The sequence below is a fragment of the Psammomys obesus genome, unplaced genomic scaffold (assembly GCF_907164565.1).
Source record: "Psammomys obesus unplaced genomic scaffold, mPsaObe1.curated_primary_1811, whole genome shotgun sequence".
In the NCBI taxonomy this organism is placed as follows: domain Eukaryota; kingdom Metazoa; phylum Chordata; class Mammalia; order Rodentia; family Muridae; genus Psammomys; species Psammomys obesus.
Window position 1 is genome coordinate 328,372 of NW_026596130.1, and position 5,145 is coordinate 333,516.

A 5,145-nucleotide genomic window follows, 5' to 3' on the forward strand; every position below is an offset into this window, starting at 1 on the left:
ATAGATAGATAGATAGATAGATAGATAGATAGATAGATAGATAGATAAAATGCAGAGCAAGAGTTGCCAAAGCAGCTCAGTTAATCCTCGTTTGGGTTAAAATGTCCCAGCTTTTAACTGTGTATCTGGAGCCGGTAGGCTGCAAACACATGAGCATTCCAGTTCCCTCCAAGCACACTCAGGTAGTGGAATTTCAGTGATTTCAGTGTTAGGGCAATTGAGCAGCTGTGATGGGCTGGGAATGGTGCTTTTGACATAGGCTGTGCTACTGCCTCTCTGGTGTCCCTATCCAAATATACCTCCGTGTCCTCATGTCAGCCTAGTGTTCTCACTGCACAATGACCACACCATCAGGGCAGATCAGATCATTCTCACTGCACAAAGAACACACTGTCAGTACCTCAGGGAGAAGCTGGGCATGCCACGTGTTCCGGGTTAGGCACAGAGCCTTGTATCAGTCACAGCGGGCGTGTGAGGCACTGGTCACTGCACCTGCAGTGTGGACGCAGAGGTGAGTGCTGCCAACGGCTCACTCTCTCCTCTGTCCGCCTTTATTCAGACGAAAGCCCATAGGAAGTGCCTTTCACATTCGGGATGGGTCTTCCCTCCTCAAAACATCCTCTCTGTGTGGCTGAGTTTGATCCCCAGCACCTACATCCAGTCACTCATACCCACCTGCAACTCCAGCTCCAAGTTATGCCTCTGGCCTCCAAGAGCACCTGCACTCACACACACAGTCACACACACACACACTGGGAGCGCTGCCCTGGGTGATTTTAAATCAATCGAGCTGATCATACATTCTCTGAAGGGTAAAGAAGCAGAGGCAGCACTGGACGGCACCAGAGGGCAGGATTCCCAGTCTCTTGTTTCCTCTTGAGTGACAAATGGCTGCAATAAAAATATTTAAATAAAACATACACCTCGGCCAGGCGCCTTGGCGCACGCCTTTGAGCCCAGCACTCAGGATGCAGAGGCACGTGGATCTCTGTGAGTCCAAGGCCACCCTGGTCTACCAAGCAAGTCCCGGACAGCCAGGGCAACACAGAGAAACCATAAATAATTTGAAGAAAGAGAAGACAGGTAAGAAAGAAAAAGTAAAGACAGACAGAAGGACAGAGACTTGGGGGACCCAGAAGGTAGCTCAGTCAGTTGAGTGAGAATTTTTATGCTCAACAATTTATTCTTAAACTAAATGCATACATCAAGAGTGGTGGTGTCTGTAAGTCCAGCACTCAGGAGACAGAGGGAGGCGCATCTCCGTGTTCATGGCCAGCCTGGTGTACAGAGTGAGCTCCAGAACGGCCAGCACTACACAGAGAAACCCAAGAGTAAGAAATAGAGATGGGGACAGGGGAGACTGAGACAGGAAGGTGTAAATTTAAATTTAGCCTGAGCAAGACCCTTAACCACCCACTCAGCAACCAACCCTCAAGAAAACGTAGATCTATGCAGAACCTCTGAATTCCACTTCAGGATGTAAATGCCAAAGAAAAACCTTGCATATACATATAAGAACACACAAAGATGTATGGAATTGTTAATAATTTAAAACACATTGAGCATACGTTTCATTATTCGTACAACTGAGAAAACCCCGAACTACAGTAATAAATGATATTTACAGATATGAAGTTTCTTTAAAGATGACTCATTAATTAAAACAAAAAGAGTAAAGCTTAAAAGTCCACATAAGCAGTGAGGCAGTTTTTCAGTTCCGGGATACGCTGGCCTAACTAATAAGAGCAACGCCCTTGAAGAACAGGTGGAGGTTGACCTGGGCTCTCTATTCACAGGCTGTTAGTTGTCCCTACCATTTTTTTTCTCAAAAAAAACAAACTCGATAGCAGTTTGACAAATGTTCTTTTATAGGAGTTTTTTTTTCTTTCTTTCTTTCGAAAAGAGAGAGAAAATGAATCAATGGCACCACAAAGGCAATCCCTGAAAAACTGAGCACCTGCAGAAGTGCTTCTCAGACCCAGGAGGAGGTATTAGAACAGACCTGGTGTGGTTTCCTCTCCCTGGCGAGGTGTGAAGGCATCCCAGAACTGAAGCCCTTTCCAGTCAAAGGTGCACTTCTCAGATGCTGACAAATCTGCTGCCTCAAACGGCCTTGCAGCCTTGAATTCCCAAGAAACAGAGGAGTCTTCCACAGCAGTGCTGTCACCCAGCCTGGGAGCATGAGCTCACACTCAGGTCTAACCATACTGCTGCTTGGCCCTGTATGAACAAAACCCCAAGAGCAAGTCTCAGGGGAATCTTCAGCCTCTGAACAAGCTCGCTCACACTTAGCAAGGTGGCTCAGCAGGTAACAGCCCTCTCTACCAAGCCTGATGATTTGAATTCCTTCCCCAGGAAACACATGGTGGAAAGAAGAACCAACTCCCACAAGTTGTCCCCTGATGCCCACATGTGAGGATTAGATGACACTGAAGGTCCAAGAGGGTAGCTCAACTCACACGGCACAGGACACTGTGGGCCATTTCCTCAGTTGTGCAGGGACCAGATGGGAGAGAAAGTGTGTGCTCCCTCACTAGCCTTGGGCCCTTCATTTCATGTCATGCCAAGACAAAGCCACCCTGCCGAAACACCCCTCTTAGCAGAAGTCATACTTGTGAGCAAATATTTGTTTCATAAAAAAAAAAAAAAAAAAAAAACTATACTAACTTGTTTGTCTTTTTCATTAAAGCAAAACCTGGACCACCTACATTACCTAAGTCCTGTGTTTTTTCTCAACTGTATTCTCATTAACTTCTGTGGTTGAGTCCCAGCTTTATACTGTGAATGTCCCAAGTCCCAAAGTTTCTATTGTTTTCTAGCTTTTCAGAATCTCACAGTCTCTAGTTTCTGGTTTCTTACCCTCTGTTCCCAGCAGCCTGCTCCATTCTCAGCTATCCATACCCGTTTGGAGGTGACAGTTGAAAGGCTTAATGCCTGGTACAGTACTGTGATGGTATCTACTAGGTACTTACCTTGTGCCAAGCAGTGAACTTGGTACTTGACATACATACTGCACCAAATCAGCTATTACAGCTAACACACACAGGAGGAAATGATGAACTAACATATCCTATCACAATTATTCACACTAGGGCTCCTTAGATGACCCTCAAGCAAGATACTGAGAAATAATGGCCACCCCCATTAAATAAAATGATCACAATTGAACACAATCTTTCTAAAGAGGTAGAAGAGAGAGGGATAAGAAAAGATAAGGACAAAAAAAATGAACAGTGGATTTTCAAACTTATAGAAAGAAAAATGTGAAAGAAAATAGCCTCTCCCAGTGACACTTCTGTCTCCAAAAATGTCCCATAGTTCAAAAATGCCACCAAACTCGGTGGGTTCTGAAGAGAATTTGGCAGTCCCTCACAGTCCTTTTGCTAGAACTTGTTGCAGAGTTTAAGAAGTAGCTGTGTTCTTCCTCCAGAAACTGTGTGGTCATTTATTTTCCTGTTTCTTTTTCACAGAGAGACAAGATCCAGGTAAGTGGTCTGCTGGCCTCTTCCAGGGTCTGTCCCTGCACACGCTGTCCTTCTGGACCCACCAGACATTCAGTCTGTCTTGTTTTCTTTTGAACAGCTTTGTTTAAAGTCACAGGTAAATACTTTAGAAAGCTCAAACCCTACAGACAACAAGTCAAACAATGAGCTGCCGAAGGGGACTTGAAGTCAGGCGTGCTCCTTTATTTTAAATCACGTTGCTCTGTTTTCAACTATTTGCAATGGCGTGACTGTGCTTACATAAATGTGCTACTGTGTGTAGCTTGTTGTGTGTATATGATGTGTAGACACCACATCAAAGTATTCAGCACCCTCCTGTCCCCACACAGCCCTTCCCTTGTTCAGGGCATGCCCGTTATCCTCTGCTGCCTCCTCCTAAAATGTGTCACGCTCTGTTGAGCTACTGTCCTTCTAGTACAGCATGGCAGAAAGTACTCCTGCTGTGTCGAGGAGTTTGTCCAAATTGTCACCTTGGGGGGAAATGTCACCTGCTGTTTTCCATGTTAGAGTTTATAGGTGAGTGGGATTTAACTTGAATTAGCAAAGTTAACTCAAGTGAGATTTACTCTTTAAAGAAACAAACAAAGAGAAACAAATGGAGGGCCTACAGGTGCCAGACAGGGGAGGTACAGCAGGGTCCAAGGTAGGGAAAGTCCCTCCAAGAGTTCACTCCTGCATATAAACACTTCTGACATGTTTCCTGTCCAAAGAGGTTGAGAGAAAGGTGAAAAGCAGGTCAGTGCTCCTAAGTCTGACCACTAAGCCAGCCTCCTTAGGAGTACCTGAGAGTTTCTTTCTACCCTCACTGAAGAAGACCCGTGAGAATCCCAGCTCTCTGCGCTGGCTTCACCGACTGCTGCAATTCTAAGAACATTCTCTTTGACAAGTACAGCACCTGCTCAGTGCAGGCTTGTCTGTCTCCAGTTAGGATAGACTAAGGGCCCCCAACTTCCACAGTGTCCTGATCTTACAGCATAGGGCACAGTGAGTACCGGACACATCAGCACGGCAGTATTCTCCTGGTAGGTGTCTTGCTAGAGTCAAGGGTTTTGGCACACTTAGGAAGACTCACAGAGTGAAAGATGAGGAGAACCAACTCCTCAAGTTGACCTCTGACCCCCACATGCACATCATGGCACACAAGTGCTCAGAGAGGGGGACAAATAAACAGGGACACCTGCGACTGCCCTGAACCTCCCGGGCCTAGCTGCACTAGAGTACTCCAGTAACTCACAAAGTTCTACCCCCTGGACTAAGTGGGATGAAACTGGCAAACAGAAGGTAGAGCTGTGTAAGCTCTCCCGACTCTTCAACAAAAAGAAAACACTTTCAATACATAGCCACCAGGGAAGCAGGAAAAGTCCCAAAAGTTTAAGTCACAAAACTAGGGGCAAAAGCCAGAGTAATGGAGGTTGTCTGGATCCTACAGTATTTCATTTTCCAGGGAAACTGACTGACAAAGGGACAATGACTCATCACTTTTTCGTCCTTTCAAAATGACTATGTCACTGTAAGAAAAACAATAGAGAAGGGCTGGGAGGGTCTCTTCTCAGCCCAGAATTCCTGTCTGGAAAGAAGTTACCGTTAGAATTCTGCTGTCGTCACCCCCGTTGCTGCCGTAAGCCCACACTAACTATCTGTG